The sequence below is a fragment of the Myodes glareolus genome, chromosome 27 (genome assembly GCF_982192425.1).
Source record: "Myodes glareolus chromosome 27, mMyoGla1.1, whole genome shotgun sequence".
NCBI classification, from domain to species: Eukaryota; Metazoa; Chordata; class Mammalia; order Rodentia; family Cricetidae; genus Myodes; species Myodes glareolus.
This window is the reverse complement of record NC_142052.1, coordinates 8,039,149-8,060,078: the sequence shown is the minus strand read 5'-3', so window position 1 is coordinate 8,060,078 and position 20,930 is coordinate 8,039,149. Positions and strand designations below refer to the sequence as shown.

Below are 20,930 nucleotides of genomic sequence, written 5' to 3'. Positions count from 1 at the left end.
TTTTAATCAATGGCAACAAAATCAATTATGTCACCACTAAGCACTCTAAGGAAAGTAAATTACTACCAGCCGAAAGGACGTTCATTTCAATCCGAGACTTCACATACATCAAAAAATTAAAAAGAAAACACAAACTGTGGCCAGAAAAATGAGAACCATAGTTTCTTATAGTTCTGTGTGGTTAAAGTTTCCCGACTTAAGAAAGAAAAGCTGTCAGTCACCATAGTAGTCCACATACCTTGCAAATATCACCTGATTCTACTCTCACAAAGTAAATGTGAAAGGGAATGATCAATCTTACATAGTATACTTACATATTTTTATAAATACACATGATGACTGGCATTTTATCACAGAGCTCATTTGTTGGATTAATCATTCAAATATTTATTACTGGCACTCTGTCAATCAGAACTGGAAGTAAGGTTTTAACTTGTTTGAAAGGTGTAAGGCAGATGAGGGATGCATAGTTCGACGAATGGGCAAATAGATGGATCAATCACATGATGGCATGATTGAAACTTCTATATTAAACTGAAGTTACAATTCCAACATAAATTTTTTCACCATATATTGAAAAACTCGACCTACTCTCACTATATATTTTTTCTATACAATAATGGAAAATAATACATTTTAGATTTCAAATATGTCTCGATAATATATTTCAGAAGAAACTACATTTTTCAAAATGATATCCAGCCACCATGTTCAATAGTCCTTATCAGAAGGTCCATATTGTGATTCAATAACAAGACTAACTCTAAACTAGAAATATAAATATGTTCTAATCCAAATATAATCCTTGTTGAAACTGCATAGGAATAAATTATATTAAAAATAGAAATGTTCTCATAACCTATAAACAAGAGAAATAAAATTTGCTCTATTTCTTTATGTAGTTAAAATTCCATCCCCCTCAACATCTCGTTCAATTCATTACCAACAGGATAGATTCTCCATGCTAGGGAGAAACTGCCTTCAGCAGCTTGTCTTGGCAATTCCTCTGGTGACTCAAACTGAAAATACTTTATCAGAGAGACTGCCACACGCTATCTTTTGTAGAATATGAAGAGTTAATGTGATATGAACCCTTATCACATGCAAAATTATAATTCCAAGCTGAGTGCTTAATAATGCCACATATTACAACAGAATCTGAAAAGTACCCAAGAGAAGGAAAGCAGGTATAGATAATTCTGATGTCATCTTTACAAAATGCAAGTTAATCTTCAAGAGATGCCCAGAATCTACAATATACTTTAAACTCGATTCTCCTACCAAGGTAATGAGATAATAACAAATAACTTAATCAGGGAGAAAAGTCATACAATTAAAACATCCCATCCTTGGGTTCATTTTGTGATATATTGTTTTTGTGGTGTTCATAAAATTATAGGCCTGATAGACTCAGTCAGCTTAGATGCCTTACTTCTCCTTTCAACATATGGAAACCCTGTTGATTTTTGTTCCTTCATTGGACTTTGTGTATTGGGTATTTGATGTTGAACTCTCAGCACCTTTTGCTGACACAATACCCATAATGCCTTGAAGTGGCTACTTTCAGTCCCATGAAACAGTACCCATTTCTGTTGAGGACATGTAGAATGTTTTAAAATCTGTCTCTTAAGAAAGAATTTGCTTTCTTTCTCAGTCACTTCAGATAAATAATCATGGTTGATAGACTTTCATTTCAGCAATGACCATCAATTTCTGTACCTTGTCCTTTATTGCCAATGGTGCCTTCTCAGAGTAGTTATTCCTAACCTCCCTTTTACAAATCCTCTAAATCTTTTATTCCATGTGAACTTCAGACATAAAGTTAAATTGTAAATTGAACACTCTTTTTCCATATGCACATACCGAATTTCCCTTGTTGTCTGCAGCTTATATCACTGATATAGTTTTCACAACTGATTATCAAAAATTAATAAATGGACTATAATTAACACATTGTGGTTGCTTCAGATGTATATAGCTTTTTGTTTGAATTCTTTTTTATTTTTTGTCTAATTGAAGATAGTACTTTCACTTCTAATAGCTATGAATCATAACACTACTCTTGGATATGAGAATTGCTCAGCTTTATCTTGGTTTGGGCAACCTTGATTGTTTTATGGAATGCTAGCAATCTTTTCATTTTTATTTTATTTACCTTGTCTTCTTTCTACCTGATGCCAAGCTCATACTGTTTACTGAGCTTCAGTGATTTATACTTGTTTTCTCTGTGGTTTTCTAACCATGAAGCTTGTTTTAGTAATACATTCCAGATTTTATCTTTCAGAGCCTTCCACTGTGAAAAAGAGATGATCACTGAGTCTGGGTCTATCAAAAAATATCTATTTTTATCTTTATTTGTTGTATAATCCCAATCTGTAGGAGGCCTCTCCTCAAACTAATGTACACTCTGCTTTACTTTATTGTGTCTTCATTAGGAATACAAATACTATTAAATTCTCAAGCACATTCTTGTTGTATTATTTTGCATCAGGACCACCCACAAATAATGACATGGAGACTTATTAAAAGTTAGGAAAGGTTGACCTTATCTTATTTTCCCACTAGTTCTTATAACTTAAATTAATCCATTCATATTAATCCATGCTCTGTCATGTGGCATTACATCTCTTCCATCTTGCACCTCCTGCTTCCTCTCCCTGTCTAGCTGATGACTTCACCTTTCTTCTGCCCCATATCTATTCTCTTCCCGAAAGTCCCACCTAATCTCTTCCTAGTCATCAGTATTCAGCTTTTTATTACACCAATCACAGCAATACATTTTCACACAAGGTACAAATATTCCACAACCTTTCCCCTTTTGTCTAATTGAAAAGGAAAAGTTTTAACTCTAACATAGTAAAACCATATGCAATAAGAACAATTAGCAAGTAAGAATTATAATATTAAAACCATATGTATTTGGAAAATTGAGAGAAAGTGCTGTATTTACTATCTATTCTATCTTAATGAGTCCAAAGTTTTATACCTAAATCATTGCTTATCATAACTTTTATTTCCATCCCAAAACATCTTCTTGGATAAAAACTTAAGCTTTCATGTCTCTCAACATTATAAACTTTATGTTACTTATGTAAGTTTATTTTCTGAATTTGGTAACAAGGAAATCTTTTACTATAACTATCTTATCCAATCCCATAAAATAGTCAAGAAGGATCTATTACCTTAATAAACAGGAAGTGTAGAACCAAAAACTTCCAAAACTGTAGAAATGACCAAGTGCCATCCATTTAGCAACTGGTGCATTGGTGGCTAGCTCCACCCACCTCAGTTCTGTAAAAGCTTAGTCTCATACCAGCAGGTTCCAACACCAGTGCTGCATCTACCCACTCCCGCTCTGGGAAACTGTTGTGTCTACCTAAAGCCGGAGTTTGTACCCACTGTCAGCCGCTCAAGTGCTCATCTACAAGCAGGGTCTCTTAAAAGAGCTGCATCTCTGTATGCAAGCCTACCCGAGAGACCACAGTGGCCAGGAAGAACTTTGTCAGGCCTGATATGGATATATGTGGCCCCCAAGTTGGGTCCATATGTAATATGTTTTCTTGTTGGAAACGCAAACCTATAAATAACAACACAGAGACTTATTATTATGAAAGATGGGCCTTAGCTTAGACTTATTCCACTATCTCATATAACTTAAATCAATCCATTTATATTAATCATTGTGTGACCATGTGTCATTACCTCTCTTTCACCTCCTGTTTCTTCTTCACGTCTGGCTTGCAGATCCACATTTCTTCTTCCAAGAGTTCTCTCTCTCCCCAGAAGTCCTGTCTAACCTCTAGGAACCCCTCCCTAACTTCTTCCTAGCTATTGGCATTCAGCTTTTTATTACACTAATCACAACAATACATTTTCACACAGGGTTCAAATATCCCAAAACATGTCCCCTTAGGACAAAGAAAATATTAGCATAACACCCTTTAGTGATTGCCATAAGAACCACACCTACTACTAATTTTTTTTTTTTTGCATTCTTCTTCCTAGTTTTCTCCTGTTAAATGTATTCATTTTGTTTTGTGGTCAAATGCAACCAAATGATAAACAGCCTAATCTTTTCTCTTGGAATGAGGTAGAGAGAAACAGATCAAAATTAAATTATTACAGACAACAAAGAAGGAAAATAGAACAGGGTTTACTTTTAAACTCTAGAAATCAAGTTAGCTCCGGTAACTTGAAATCCATTAGCATGATCAGTTAAAGCAAAAATAAAGATTGCTAAGTGAGACAAATGGAGTCGCTTATTTGGGAAAAATATTTTAAATAGCATCATCTCAATCTTTCAGGTCTATTTAGTCAACTTTTCTTGTCAGGGATTGTCTTTCTGCAACATTGAAAAGATGTTCTCCATAGTTACATAGATCCTGGATCTTCTCAGCAGTCTCTCCATCTGGCTCATATTCCACTGTTGTGTCTGTTGGAATTTTGGGGGTCGCAGACATCCATTCTGACATTCTAGCAGCTGAGCCAGCCCTTCTACATTGCTGTTAACAACAATTTGACTGTGATCTGCATCTCCCTATCTCGTTCCAAAAAGATAGCTTAGCCTGTTCATCAGAAGGGCCTCCCCCCATTCTCATCCCTCATCCAGAAAATCCTATCATACAACTCACGGACAGTCATAATTTGGTTGCCTGGAATAAGAATTTGAGGCAAAGTGCAGTCACAACAAATTTCAAACCAACTTGGACAAGCAGAGCACTTTGCTTTCATAAATCGCTTCCTTAATCTTGAAATCAGGTGCTAAAGCATAAAAACTAACAGAATGTGGGGCAGCCCACGCAGGCCTGGTATAGAGAGAATGAAGAACCCCACCAGTGTTCTGCAGAGCATGTGGCATCCCATTGCCTTCCCACTTAAAAGCAGCAAATAGTGCTATGCCTTCTACTGTCAAAAGGATCAATCTAAGCAGCCTCCCAGGAAATAGCAGGCCAGCCTGTGCCAAAGAATTATCAAGGTCTTTCTCTCATTGTCTCATCCAATGGTGACTACAGGAATGAGGATGAGGTGACCTATGCCGCTGGAGTCTGTCTAGGGCACAGGTGCTTTCGGCCTTGCCTGAATAGACTGTCACTTTCCCAGGACATTGTTAATATGCTCCAGTGACCCATCAAAGTCAAAGTCCCACCTGGCCAATTTACAAAAGCCTGAGGCCCAGTGCCACCCACCTAGAATGTGTGAGCTAAAAACCAACATTAAAATTGAAAAAAAAAAAGTACCCATATGGCATGCTATAAAAAGTTACCACCTACCAAAGGCACAAAAAGAAACATGACTCCCCCACCCCTGCTTCTGTGTGGGAAAACAAAATCCAAAGGCACCCTGTTGGATGATGTGGGGTCTTTCTTTAACAATAGGTCTTCAGATTCATAGACCCCTTTCTTCCAAATTTCTGCTCCGTACTTGCTACTTGCTGTCAAAGAGGTGATCTTCAGATTTAGGAGATGGTTTCTGTCTGTTGACGTTCAAGACTAACTGAGACTCAAAAATGAGTCAGACAAGGGATGCCATCATTATTATTGAGGAATCTGGCTGACTTTATAGATTATACTTGTAGACAGAACACATCTCTGATCACATAGCCCAAAAGTCAGGCCAACAGTATGTTGTTGTTAGGTGCTTAACAACTCTGTATGTCATGCAAAGAACAGAGTACCATGCTTCATCTAATAACAAGTAAACTTTTGAAAGGTGCCTTGAATTATTATTTCTTGTACCACGCGGAAACAAGTGAGGCTCAGTTGTCATATAAGTTAGGGCAATATATAGTCAAAAATATTTATTTACTCGGAGATATTAATACGCTTACTGTGGACAAAATATGAAGAAAAGAGTAAAGGAAGTGGCACATAACCTGTTCATGCTCCTTTGTTAAGTTAGTTGTGTGAAGTTTGACTTCACATCCTCCGTAATAAACAAGGGAAGCCAGGCAGCAGCCTACTCAGTCTTGAGATTTTAGATGCAAAACAAGAAAAGAAGTGATTCTCCCACTCAATCAAAAATCATTGTTGGATTTCAGGTATTTTTTTACAAACACAATGTTATCTAAAATTATCTTTAAAATTTTTAATATGGAAGGAAACACCTATACTTCATAGAAGAAAGTTTCCAATGGGGAAAAAAAATAAAGTTTGAAGCAATGCTTAATTGAAAGTATGAAGTTATTTTACCAAATGTAAATTTCAATTTTAAGAGAATAAGTAAACCTGGTTTCACTTTGAAATTACTAGCAATTGATTTTGAAACACTGAGAAAGTATTTTATATAATCAGTAGAAACAGAATCGAGAACATGAGCTTCTTATACAGACATATTTATGTGGCCTTATAAGTTTAATCATCTTTGACTATTTGCTAGAATGATCTAACAGCAATTTTGCTTTAATTTGATCATTTTCATTGAGACTTTATAGCAAAACCAAGTTTTTTTTTCTTTTTCCGCTTTGTATTTAAAGCCATACATTCTTAGATTCATTGAGAAAAGGACGTTCAGGGGTGAAGAGAAAATGACCTTCAAAGTGAATGACGGATCCTGAAGGACACAGAGTTACGATGTAAATGCAATGTCACTCTTAAGGACATTGTCTCCGGAGTCAGACAGATTGAAGCACTAATCTTAGCCCCATCATTTACTACGTGGGCAAGCCACTTAACCTCACTTATTCAGTCCCTTCATCTTCATACAAAAATAACAATGCCTCACTCCCAGGGTCTTATCATATGAGTTAATAAGACAATGTATATAAATCACTAACACAATGCATGACCCATTGAAAGTGGTCACACACAGAAACCCTTTTTTTTGTTTAATCACAGGAGAAAGCACAATACAGAAACAACCCCCACACAAGATGTGTCGCCGGTTGCCACTGTGGTTGTCATTGGTGCTGTGGAAGTTATTTCTGGATCTCTCTGCCTTCGAGGCATAGGATAGAATTGCATCTCTAGCCCCCTTGTGGGTGCTGGGATTCATTCCACCAGCAAGTTGTTAATAGAGTCTATGCGTGACTCTTCTTGCACGCAGCAGTTAAGTGGTGACAGGAGGCCTGGTTGTTCCCTTTGCACAATGAGAGACTTTCCAGATAGGCGCTGCTCCGTTAGCTGGGGTCACAGAATAACACAGCGAGCGGTTTATGGCTGATCTTCAGTCAACGTGTAATGTGGTTGTTATTTCCAGCAAAGGAATTTAGAAATTGTTTATCTACCCAGAAGAATTTGGTCAACTCTGGCAGATGTATACAGTCAATCTCATCTCTGTGAAATACATAAATAGTCACATTGCTGAAACTTACACTTTGAATGTCGTATGTCCTATTTCGCCCTTCTGAGATTATAATCGAGCAGCTGGTGGGCACTGTCTTTGCCATTCACTCATTCAGTGGATGTTTTCTAACATTGATTTAGGACTCATTACTCCAAGGTTGATAGAAGCATAGGACAAACAGAAAATGATGAATATTAACCAAATATGTAATGCTTTGTAATAAAGAAATGCAATGTGATTGTGCCTTCCAGTCACTTTTTTCATGGATTAATAATTCTATTGCTTTGCAAGACTGCTGGAGGACATGTTAAACTTGGCCTTGGAGAAGCATTCCATGGATGGAATTATTTATTAACTCATTTACAAGCCACAGCTACTAAATATTAAGGTTTGTAGACAAGATAGACGATTCAGCAGAGTGTGAGGGGGACGAGGGATTAAGTAACAAACTGAATATAAAGCATACATTAGAGCAGAGTAATCTGGGATGAGGTTGAATACACCCCAAAATCACCATCCAGTGACCGCAGCAATGAGTGGCAGGCTAGGATACTGGGATGCATGCTGGGTAAGAATCAGGTCACGTGAGTGAAGTTCTGGTTTCACTGTGCATTCCCATGTAATCTTTAAAAAGCCACTTTGACTTGTAATTTTAAATTTGGGACTTTTTAAAATTCAGCGTATGGATGTAAAAATCAAGAGGAGAAATAGTTTCTCAATCGAAAGACTGCTAATCAGAGGAATGTATTTATACGGTACACAAAGGGGACACTGAGAAGGACTACATATTTGTGACAGCTATTTCTGCAGCCGAAGAAATGGTGGAAGAAATAGCGTTATCCCTGCTATCCCAGCTACCTAATAAGGTCATGAGAAAACAATAAAGCTATCGAGCATTTCCCCTGGTCTCATGTTTTACTGTCGGTGCAAGTCACAGTGATAGCAGGGTGTACCTAGAATGAAGTCCCTCTTAGATTATTCCAGAATCCTCTTTTGGAGTGACAACTGATGGCAGGTTTGCCAAAGATCACGGCTAGAATACAGTGTGTCCCGGGATGTGGGAAGGAAATACTGTGAGGAGCTCTGGGCTGACAGGCTCCTCTGTGAGCTGCCAGCGACCTTACTCAGCATTCTCAGATCTCCCTGTGGTCATTGGACATCAGTGGAGGGAATCCGGGGGCCAATTAAGTTGCTGCCTTTGCTCTCCTCGCTTCTCTGGCAAACAAAAGGAAGAAAGTCACTGCCAGGTTGCCTTCTAGTGATTCTAACCAAACACAGCACATGCAGAGGCAACTTTTAGAGTAAGAATGATTATGATTTAGGAAGACTGATGCATCAACAAAAGGAAAGATCTGTGTCGACCACATAATTTTAAAAAACACTTCCCCAGAACTTTGGTGCAGGTCTGCTTTTAAAGAGTGGGACAACTGGGTTTGAGCAGCGTGGATGTTAATTCTGGTGAGGTAACAGAGTTGTCACAGGGCACCGCGAATTTGGCCATGCATCTAACTGTAGTGTCATTGCCCTGGGTCACTGACTCCGCCACCAAGCAGAACCAGAGAAGAGAAGCAACTGCCCAATTAATGTGTTTTTTTCCCAATTGCTAACATAATTCAAACCAAATATGTTTTGCCTGAGAAAAACACTTCTCTGAAATCTTGAACTCATTTTATTAAATTCTGGCTTAGAAATGATAGCTTAATATCCCTCATTTGCACTAATGTGCCTCCTTCACCACAATCCTTACTCAAAAGCTCTTGCACTGGACCAGGAATAAACACTCTTTATTATTAAGGATTTTGGATATCTTTTTCCTGGTAGTAAAGTCTTCCCAGATAAGTATGCAATCTTCACATGATAAAAAAGCATACATTAATTAACAAGAAGAAATATAATTAAATAATTATTTTTTAAAATTGGCAGGTTCAGCAAGGTTAGGAGGTGGGAAATGAGAAATTTTGTTTGTTTGTTAATAAAAGGTATATCTCTAAGATGCCAAAAATAAAAAATTCATAATATTATGAATAATATAGTAATATAACCTAGAATACAATCAATACTTTTATCTGGAGCTCTCTCCCATAGCTTAAGGACTATGGTTAAATAATTCCAAAAAGTTAGGTCTTATATTGATAGAGCATTCTCTTACTGTGTGCTGCACAATGCCAAGGGCTATCGTTGCCTAATCAGTCCTGTTTACCCAGGATATAGCACATTGACAGACACATACTCAACACTCAGCTCATATTGCTAAACAAATCCCCAAGCACGAAACTTCTAGGGGTGGCTCATGCTTCAGATATCAAAACTTGAATTATTGCCCAGGCAACTCTGTCCAGTATATTGAAGATATAAGAAGAAGGAAGTGCTGGGATTATTTCCCCAGTCGGGCATTACTGGCTAGCCAGCCCCAAACCAATCTCATTCACCTTCTATTTTAAGGTCTTACACTAAGGAATCTAGAAAGCTAATTATACTGTTTCCAACCTAATTTGCATTTGGAAACAATTGGCGAGTGAGGCAAACATCCTTGCCACATTGCGTGGTTGTAAGAAAAATTACGTGTTCTTAATAGAAGGGCAAATAAAACACATCCCATTTGTTGCCGCTTCCTGATGTGATAGCTGGGGCTGGGGCAGCGGTATTGCAACATGAAGGAAAAGACAGTGGTGCTGACCATGACAACCCGAGCCACTGAAGCAACCCCAGAGTCTGCCTGTTTCTATAATCGTCACATTTGAAAACAAACCGGAAGAGGAGCAGTGTTTGATTCAGCTGTCATCAGTGAGGTTATGTATGACTAGCAACCAGAAAGCATGTCTAGCTGGCAGGATTCCCTTCTGCTTGCACGTGTGTTTTTAAAACATGGTTTTGACCTTGTGTGTCACAGAGCAGTCATCTCTTCAGTAAGGTCACTTGTGCCCATGTAGTTCATCTTGAGCAAAGCATTGTGGTCACTGCATAGCAGTGCCTCTTAGAGACCTTCATGCATTTTCCATCATGTTAGAGTTTAGCACGTTGTTTACACTTCTGCTTATTGTTATCATGAGAAATACGTTCAGAGTTTAAATCTCCCAGCCTATTTTATTGGCATTACAGACAGGGAACATTGTGTCAACTGGTCCACCATCATTTCCAAGGAGTGGGGCTTGATTAAATGGATGAGAACATACCTATAAAATATTGTTTTGAAATGAAAAACCAATTAGGAATGACAAACAGGATACCATCACTTTCAGGTGTGAAAAACAGATCTGGATTATCAAGAAAAAAAATGATCAGTATACCCCTCATATAAATAACATCAGCATTTTAGATCTAAAATACACAGTGCAAACCCGTGCCAAGAGTTTGGGAATAAATTTTAGGTGGGTAAATAAGCCTAGTTGGCATCCTTTTCTACCCTATATTTTCCTGAAGCACTTGTAGTATTCTTTTATTTAGACTGAATTCATGGGCTTTTATTAATACCAGTGATCCTATGTACACTATCTGTACTGATTAATTTCCTCAAATCATGCCTGAGGATGTGGTTTAACTCAGTTACAGTCCCTACAGGCGTCCTCAGATCCTCAGACTCCACTCTCACACCAAAGGATTTATGTAAATAAACTTACAACTAAAAACAGTTTGCAGATTATAAAAACATTTATCTGAGACGAGTCCTTTTTCCCCTCTTCTTCAGGTGCCCACTAAGATGTAGAGCTCTTTTTCTTCCCTGTGAGAATTAAGGACACAAATGAAAGAGAATTGGCTTGGTAGTGAGCTTGCATGCAGATCTAAGTTTAAGAGCCCAGAACACAGTTAAAGCCAGACAGAGTTGAACATCTGTAATCCCAGAGCAAGATGGGGGACAGAGAAAAGAGAATCCTGGGAATCTTGGGGCCAGCTAGTCTGAGGTAGGGCGCACCGGAATAATAAGATACTCTGTCTCAAATATGGGGGAAGGCAAGCACTAACCTTCATAGTTGCTGTAGGACACACACACACACACAAACACACACACACACACCACATCCAAACTGCTGATCAGCTGTGCCTGACAGTGGAGTCTCCCCAAGCACTACAAAAACGGCTTTTCCCCCCGTCATTGATTTTCTATATCTTGCCAATGAAGCCTGTTCATAACTCCTTGAATATACAGCGAGCACAACACTTTGACCTTCACGAGGTCCAGATAAAATTTCCTTCCTTCATTTTATTGCACGCGAGACTGACTGAGACTTAGATGGTTTAACATCTAAGGCAGAGCAAGATCCAGCACCAACACCTGTGGGAGCCAAAGGCTGTCTGCTCAATCGGTTCCAGAGGACAGCTCAAGGAAGCCTGCAGCAGGGCCCAACAGGCCCTTCTTTGTGTCCAGCCAGGTTTAGGATGCTCTCTCTGCCTCTGTCATGAGTCCGCAGCTTTTGATGCCTGTGAGGTGAAGAAGTCAAAGGTACAAAGTGTGAAGGGCCAAGTAAAGTCGGCTTTGTCCTGAACTGATCTAGCATTGCTGCTAGATTGGAGGCGTTCAGAGCTGAGTTTCCTGATGCCAATTGATCAATTTCTCAAAGACTGTACAGCTCTGGAAATCCCTCACTGCTGGAACGGACCTGATTTTGGCGAACCATTCACTACTTGACACTGATACCCTTCCCACTTCATTGGCAGGCTTCTCCTAAAGTCCTTTAAATGAATGTTTAAAGGAGACCCCCCCCTCCAGATTAGTAAAGAATAAACAGGAGGCTTCCCAACAGGCTGAAGTAGGCTAACAAAAGAAGGTGAACCTTAGAAAACAACTTTCTCTGTCCTCAGTCTGGCACCTTTGTGCAGAGCACAGCTTAGAAGGTTCTGTACAACCTGGGGGGGGGGGGGGGTTCTGTACAACCTAGAAGGTTCTGTACAACCTGGGAACTTCTGTACAATCTAGGAGGTTCTGTACAGCCTGAGAGATTCTGTACAGCCTGGGAGGCTCCGTACAGCCTGGGAGGCTCTGTACATTCTAGGACACTCCTGTACCGCCTGGGACACTCTGTACAGTCTGGGACACTCTGTACAGCCCGGGTCACTCTGTACAGCCCAGGACACTCTGTACAGCCCGGGACACTCTGTACAGCCCGGGACACTCTGTACAGCCCGGGACACTCTGTACAGCCCGGGACACTCTGTACAGCCCGGGACACTCTGTACAGTCTAGGACACTCTGTACAGTCTGGGAGCCTCGACAACTACAACTCTGTACCCTGCACAGACTATCTATTGGAATCCAAACTTCTCAACATGCTCTTCTGGGAGGAATAGGAGAATGCATCGCCAACATCCAGAGCTCTGGAAATCCATCTCAAAGCCCCCACATTCTCCTCCCTCAGCCCGTTGAGAGTATTTTACATTCCTCTGTAGTGAAACACAAAGCAGTCTACTGTACCCCTAATTCTAGGAATACATACCCAATGATTTCCTTTAGAGTAGAACCCTATTGTTGGGTTTTCAAACTCTGTTTAGAATACCCCTAAATCTATCAGCTACCATTCCCTACCTCTCTCCATTTCCTAGATTTTTATTCTTTCCTGGAGGATTCAGGTTGCTCCACTCTAATCCAGCACAGGGCACCTGACAACTCTCACTTAGGAATACGAGAATCTTGGCATTCCTTTACCTCTTAATCATAGTCAAAACAAGGACTAGAATATTTTCATGTTCATATTATGTAATAATAATCAAAATTAAAATTCAGGGATGAGGTAAGGAGTTGTAACATTTTGGAAAAGGGTGGAAAAATGAGGAATGCCTATAAGTAAATCCAGAAGCCTATAAGTAAATTTATTATATGTGTGTGTACATATTTATACATATATGTGCATGTATATGTATATATGTAGACATATATGTAAATGTATATATACACACAGGCATATGGTATGTGAGAGAATATTTTTTTACTGAATTGATTAGTCAGTATTATCACAGGTTTAAAAAGTTCTGCAAAGGAAGGTAATATTCACTGTGCAGATGGAGCAACTGAATGAGGGCTGAGGCAATCAATGTGCCAAGTGGTCAGGAAGATCGGGCAGTCATTTGACAAACCCAAACCTTCTCTTTTTGGGAAGTGATGTGAGAAGGAGAAATACAACCGGATGTCAGTCATAAGCTGGCACTGCACTGTATGAGCTGGGTAACTTATCACCACACATGTTCAACGAGCTACACATTCCTGACTGACACAGAAATTACAATAAAACGGTTGAGTCCCTAGAGATTTGGCATGTCGGAATCCTAGTGATGGTAGATAAGGAACAAGAGGGCACGGGAAAGTCTTTAATTAAAAATGATAAGCTGCCCACTTGGGTATTACTTGAAAAGGTGGTATACTTTAGGTACCATCTTTAAATCAGCATTGTACAAGAAAGTAGCATGCTGAGAACTGTCATAGGGAGAAATAGCAAGATTAAACATGAATAATCATCCAAACAAATAAACATAAATTAGTAAAGTTTAAACAAATTAGTAAAAAAATATACCCTAGAAAGAGTGGCTGGAATGCTAAACTTATGTGTTTGACTTGGAGAAGACTTGATAAATATAAAGATGTCAAAGCAGAGATCCTTAAGGATGGATGATAATTGATTCAAATGGGAGCCCAGTGGAATACATGAGAATGGGAAAAGATAAAGAATTTATTTTTTTATCACCATATCATCTAGGCAGGAGTTACTGGTTAGCTCTATCCTTTGAGGGTTTTAATTCTTAAAATTCATACAGCAATAAATAAACCTTGAAAGCTAAGTCATATTCAAGGAAATCATCTTTTGAAATCATGAAGGAAGCATTAAAGTTCAAGACCAATTTGTTTTCAATTAAGTATTCTATATGCTCACCAATCCAAATGTCATCAGTTAACTATAAACCAAAGACTAATAGTCATAATTAATATTTACAGGCTACTTGAAAGGAATAAGTTTTGACATAATTTAAGATATAAGCAATTTCTCCTAGTTTAAAGATTGCAAAACTGAGATATTCTTTTTTTAAGTCCAATGTTAGAAGTATGTCAATTTGGAAAGGTAAAAAAATAAGAAATCAAATTCAGATAATGTGTATCAAATAATTTCAGATCCTCTTCATTCATCATTTCTTTGTGGGTTGCCAGGATGGGGAAGGAAACAACTGTCCCATAAAACCAAATTGATATCAGATTGGTAATGTGCTTCCCTGTGTCACCCACAGCTCATTGGAGACCCTAGTGTGGTGTGCAGTCTGCAAACAGGTTACAGAGATGCCATCAGCACAGACACCAGCTCTTCCCTTTTGCAGGCACAACTTTTCCTTTTTAATGAGATAAAAAACATTGGATCTCTGCTACTCTTAATATCAACTGATTATGATAAGGTCTTACAAGTGTGTCCTGAGACATTCTGGAACATTCCAAAAGGGACCAAAATCTGACACTATGGCTTCCTAACCGTGTACAGATTGTCTCTTCACCATTGTCCACACGTTTGCTCCTTGATGTTCATGAGTCTATAAAGCAGAAACCACTCAAAGTTGTCTCACCAAGTTCTAATAGGGTTGTGCTGAATGTCAAGTTAAGCAACTATAAAGAAATACAAAGGAAACGCCATTTTCTTTTCTTTGGGCCAATTCTACCGCCTTTCAGAAATAAAAGGCCACTTAAAACAGGCACTTCAAGCATTTCACTGTATAACAGCATTTTGTCTATATTTTAATATCTCTACGTTTTTAGGCTTTGTGGCCTGCACAATGAACTCTAATAAGCTTGTGTGCCTTTTAAATATCAGCATTCTTCTCAAAGAACCCGTGCTGAAGCATTTCTGCAGTTTAAATGTTCTTCCTGGATCATGAGAGAAAGCAGTTGCTTAACAACTTCGCATTAAATATCAAAGGATAATGTAGCATTTAAAGCATTCTGTTTAATTGTGTCTGGCTTCATATAACTCAGTCCTTGGTTAATACAAAGTTAGTACATCGGGATGGAAAAATTAATGAAATTGCAGTTTTGATATTAAACATAATGCATTTCTAATCAAAGAATGGGAACCTGGGGTTTTTTTCTTTACGATGCTATCTGTAGTTTGCAGCCTATTAAAGCTTTTTCCGTGTGCTTTTTTCTCCTTTGTACCTACGTCACCGATTTAAGGTGTTTATTTATTCAATTTTAAAAGGAGAGAAAAGGTTGTGTGAAGATGCTGCTAAGCATAAAGTAGGACTAGCGAAATATTAATGGGGGAGTGACGAGGGGTGGCTCCAGAGAAGGCAGTGTGGTGGCACCGGAGGATCAGAAAGAAGAGATTATCTCAGCACTTCCCTAGAATCTTTTTCTGCCTAAGAAATTTGGGAGAATGCGAAAAAGCAGCAGCCCAGCATTCTTGAAGGGGCGTGGCTTCTCTCAAGGGGCTGACCAATCGAATTCCTTCAGAGGGAGCCATCCCGAGAAGATTGATGAGCGTTGCTAGGAAACAGGAGCGTCTCCCTCCCTGCTGACCCAGAGATTGTGCTGCACAAGCCTCCCCAGGGGCTCGCAATGTGCTGTTGAACCGCGTGTGGGGCAGAGCTGCGTACCGGCCTCCCCGGTTGACTCGCTCACACTGCTCCCTCTTTCGCAGTCTCCTCCAAGTGTGGTCAGCCCCTTAACACAGGGACCACAGGAGAGTTATTACTAGGAATGACTGTGGGTCCCTGCCCACCCGCGTGCCATCAGCCTTAGCAGAGCTTCAAACTTGGAGCCACCTCCCTCTCTACCTCCCCACGCCCCTTCACGCCACTGCTCCGAAATTCGCCGACCTTTGCATGCATTGCCTAAGGGCTGCAAACCTTGAGGCAGAGAAGCCAGAAACCCAGTCAGGCTTTCCTATTGTAACCCTCGGGTCTAGGTACAGTAGCTCACGGAAGACTCTGCAGATACACCCCTATAAACGGAGGGAAGAAGGGGGGAGGAAAAGGAGAAAGAGAATGAGGAGAGGATGTCAGAAGGTCCGTGCCTCTCAGCCTGAGTACCAGTTAGACTGTTTCAGCCTGGCCAAGGTGAAGGAAAGTTGCTTCTCAGCCTAGGAAGTGGGTTTGGCTGCAAAGGGGAGGAAGGCGACTGGGCTCTGAAGCTCCCCTCCCTTCTGCAGAAGACCACTGGGTACCCTTCTTGCCAACCTCCTCCCGCTCTTCTCTTCCAGCCCTCCCTTTTCCCACTCCTCCTTGACTCGGAGGCCTGGATGCTGGGCCACCGGGCAGTGGTCCAGCGCGCAGCCGGGCGGGGGCGGGGGCAGGGGGCACTGTGACAGGAAGCTTCGCGTACAAGTTGGCCATTTCAGGGGCAAAATAAGTTCTCCCTTGGATTTAGAAAGGACAAAGGCAGCAAGCTCCCTCTTTTGTGTCGGATGAAGAGGACCAACCATGAGCCGGAGCTTGGGTGCAGGCTCACCGCCTCTACCACCGCGGTCAGCTCCAGTTCCTGCCAGGAGTTGACGGTGAGAGGTAAGAAGCCCAGAGGGGGATGTGTCCCTCTGGAGGGCGCCCAGCGAGGGCGCAGGAGCTCGGGTACGGCGTGGGGCAGGCAGAGCGTGGAAAGTTGAGGCAGAGCATGGACCGGTCTCTACATACCTGCCAGGGGTGGAAAACGTGGGTCACAGGCGCAATGTGGGTGTGCGTGAGAGAGAGTTTGTGTGTGCGCGCGCGCTACTGTCCCTCCAGGAAGAGGCCAATTTCGGAGCATAGATCTGCTACTAAGGAACGAGAGGTACAGGGACTAATTAGAGGGATAGGTCTCATTCGCCAACCGCCTCCATCCAGCTCTCCGCTGGGCTCGAGATTCCTTTGCTTGGTTGGGGGTTTTTAAGGCTTTGTGCATAGAAACTGTGTGATAAGCGGCTGACACCCTGGTAGCTCCATGTGGGTGTGGAGGTTTCCAGGCGAGGTGGGTAGCGGTCAGTAAGACCCCAATGCTGCCAGGATGAGCTCCGCAGACAGGGGTTCACCCACAGGCAAGAATGCTTGGAAATCACCCCTAACTCGCTGCCCTTTGCTCTTTTTGACTTGAAGGGGGGAAAAAACAGACTCAAAGCCTATCTTCCCATTGATCCTGTTCCATTTTCTTATCTGACAGTGAGATAACTCGGGGAGGGCGGGAGATCCGCGGTCCAAAAATAGACTAGGTGATATATCCAATAAGCTGGTTTCTTAGGAATTTCGCTTAGATCTCCTTCTAGTTCCTCCAAGAGGTAACGAACATGCAAGTGTCTCTTAAAGATGAGGTGGATTGAAGGGGTGACCACCTTCTTTCAAAATATCTTAGAGTACTGCAAATTCTGAAGACAAATAAAACTCCACCTTTCTCAAGATGTGTGGTCACCGATTCAACTAATGAATTTGTACACTATCTCTACTCTTGTTCAAACAGTGATAGATATGTTAATAGATACCCTGAATGTGTACATACCCAATGTATTCATTTATTGGTACATTGCACGTCAAGATTTTTTTTTTTTTTTGAGTTGAGATTAGCTGGTTACTTAGAGTTTCTTTGCTTGAATTTCTTTGTGCTCCTGGCCTCTAGACGTGCTCATTTGACTACTTTGTTTAGGAGTGGGTGTGGGTTATACCATTCTTTTGGATATATTCATTTACCTGTCTTAGTTTCTAGATTGACTTTGGTTTATCCGATCACAGTTTGAGGTTGTTGCTTGATGCTATTGTGGATATAAGTGTATTGGATGTCAGCATTACCCTAAACACCCAGATGTCGAGTACACTAGATGTCTGTGGATAACAATCCCTACCAAAGGGAGTGAGGAAACTGACTAGGGTTATGTACTGTTATTGGCCTTTTTTTTCTAAAACCAGCCCAATATAACTTGTAATCTTGAAGCTAACGTGCAGCCGACCTTAATAAGGTGGCATTTTCCTCTTTGTTATAGCAATGTCTTACGTTTATGAAGGTTCACCACACGTGTAGGTTTGAGGTGTCCACACCTTTAGATTCTGATTGCCCAAACAAGAGTACAAGGATATTTTGAATAGGCATGCCCTGGGCTCTCTTGATTTATTTATGTGCTAAGTGATACGTGAAGTGCTTATGATGCAAAATGACTCAAGAAGAAATTTTTGCGATGTATTCCAGCACACATGCAACAAAGAAAACTGCATCTACACTCATAGGGCCTAAAACAATATGACAAGATAACTTTGTGTTAAGTCCAACCTACTCACCCCCCCACCAAAGAATGGTGCAAACATCTACCTCTGTAAGTTGTATCCTTACCAATAAATTGTGAAACTTAATGCATAAAAAATAACATTTGTCAGTGCACAAAGGAAAGACCTGCTCCTCTATTTAGTAATTTTTAGTTATATGTCATCAGTACATTAAAAAAATGTGTGGATAGGCTGCAGATTTTATAAATAATAAAAATATATACTATGATATACTATGCGACTCACTCATTTGTGTACAATGGCTACATTTTAAAAGTTATAGTGTACACATAGGAAAAAGTATAAACCTTGTTACCTATTTCAACATTGCCTAATATCAACAGCTCTTCTGATTTAATGTCATTGCCATTAACAATGGTAAGCTAAACAAACACAAAGATAACACAAAAATAAGTGATTTTTTTTTAATGTTAGAATTGATATCTATGTTGAAGGAAAGAGCCAGGGTATTAAAAGGTCACCTGTCTCACATCTCTACTGCATGACAGGTGACCAATCAGAAACACACATTTAGGCTAGGATTTTTCTAGTTCTGTAAGATTCACAGCAATAATAACATCTTCAATGGGAGTAGTCTCTTCTTTCAGCTCTAACTTTATTTCAAGTTAACTGATCCCTTCTTTGTGTCCATTCTTGTAATCGTAGGTTCTGAAATGAGCCATGATCTTTTGAGGGCTCCAGCTGGTGGTTATTAAGATACAGCCTAGTGGCTTATGGATGAAATATTTCAGTTTGCTTTCTGTTCTCAATATCATCCCAAGAAGACATTCAAAAAAGGAAAAAAAATATCTAATTTCTGTGGATAAAAGAGGAGGGCAGGTTACATTTCCACAGGGTGGAATAGGGCCAGAGCTATAGAGTTAAAACTTGTCTTTTCCAGAGTCAGTTCCTAAAAGGGGATTGATGTTTACACATAGTTGTCTCTCTTTTCTGCTTTATGCTAAGTTGACTGTTCATTCCCACTTCTTTTGAGATTCTGCTGAATGTATCCAATTCTACATTAGATGAATTTGGTGAAATTGCTCTCAAGAAGCAGTATAAAATGATAGAAGATTACTTACTGAGAAGCACACAAAATGAATACAGTCATAGTAACTGAGACCACACAAACCATTAGATCATCTTCCTACCGCCACCTCTAATGTAGGCTAGCACCCTACAGCATTACTGTATTTTGGAGTGCTTTAGTCCACTGTGATTTTAAATGGCTCCTGTAATGATTTCTTCCAGATTTTTACTGAAACACCATTTCATATTGTAATGGTTCTCTCTGTTAAGAATTTTCTGGCATTTAACCTAATTCTTCCATGATTTTGATTTACCTTATTGCTAGCTCCTTATCATTTACTTCTCTGGGCTACTTCACTCTCTTGCATAATTTAAGGTCATAATGTAACATTTATATAGGACTTGTAAAATGCATGCTTATATAAGAGAGCACATGGTACCAATTCTATATTCAAATATTTGCTCAAATATATATATATATATATATATATATATATATATAATGACCATTTGCAGGTATTTGTACGGCTATATGTCCTCACAATCTATCTGATTACCCTAAGAGAGGAAATTATCTTTGCTGACACTAGTAACCTATGTGAATATATAGATGAGCTTGTCTAAGTAAGCTCTGAGTGGTTGCACATTTGTGAGATATTTTCATTGCAGATTTGTTGTCAACAGAGCCCTGTCACCACCCACACTGCAAGAGCGTTTTGTGACATGCTGGTCAGATGCTCCAATGAGCCCAAGAAGCTGTTGTCATGCAAACTCAACTACTGAGATGAAAGTGATTTCCATAATTAATAGAATGTGCTAAGAATGTAATGGTGTATGTGAGTTAGTTGAGTGTGAATACAGCATAGTAATTCTGTTAGAATTTTCAGTGGTCCCTTCATATTGATACAAACTAAAAAAAGCCATTAAGAATGCACTATTCAGTGTTCTGTATCATGAAAAGTAAGCTCACATCATGCATATACCAACATAAAATATATGTAGGCTTAAATGGAGGAACCATATGTGAAGGTTACTTTAAAAATAAAAAGCCTGAAATAATCACGAGGGGGGGGAACAAGATTTTATTTTGTTCACTTAAAATCTGGTTCCCAGACATCCTTGTGTAGGCTTCTTTAAGATTCTCCAGCAAATATCTCAGTTGCCTCACCCTCCCACTCAATTGTTTCTTCCAGTTTCAGGCAGTGAAACGCAAGCTTTGCTAGACAGTAGAAGAGCAAATAGCTAGAAAGTACCTTCCAGGGTACACTTGGCGAATCCAGCAGTGATTCTGAGTGAGGTGAATCTGCAGCCAAAAGCACAATGTGCTGCTGCCTCTCTACCTAGTTGGGCATCACACTACACAGAGACATCCGTGCAGACAAAGGGAACCATGGGGAGAAGGACCACTACAAAGCTAACTATAATATTAAGGAAATTGA

The 20,930-nt window shown here is 39.9% G+C and overlaps 1 protein-coding gene across 2 annotated transcripts in view; it reads left to right on the top strand.

Moving 5' to 3' along the window:
- Positions 1-16,522: 16,522 nt before the first annotated feature.
- The window catches only part of Grm3 (glutamate metabotropic receptor 3), a 214,850-nt gene continuing 210,442 nt past the window's right edge, over positions 16,523-20,930 (top strand). The window contains exon 1 of one of the 2 annotated variants that reach the window (XM_048433580.3): positions 16,523-16,746. The gene's annotated coding sequence lies outside the window, so the exon portion shown is untranslated. Of the gene's footprint in view, positions 16,747-16,950; positions 17,009-20,930 lie in introns of those variants that run through there. The other variant, XM_085684182.2, reaches the window with a different exon arrangement.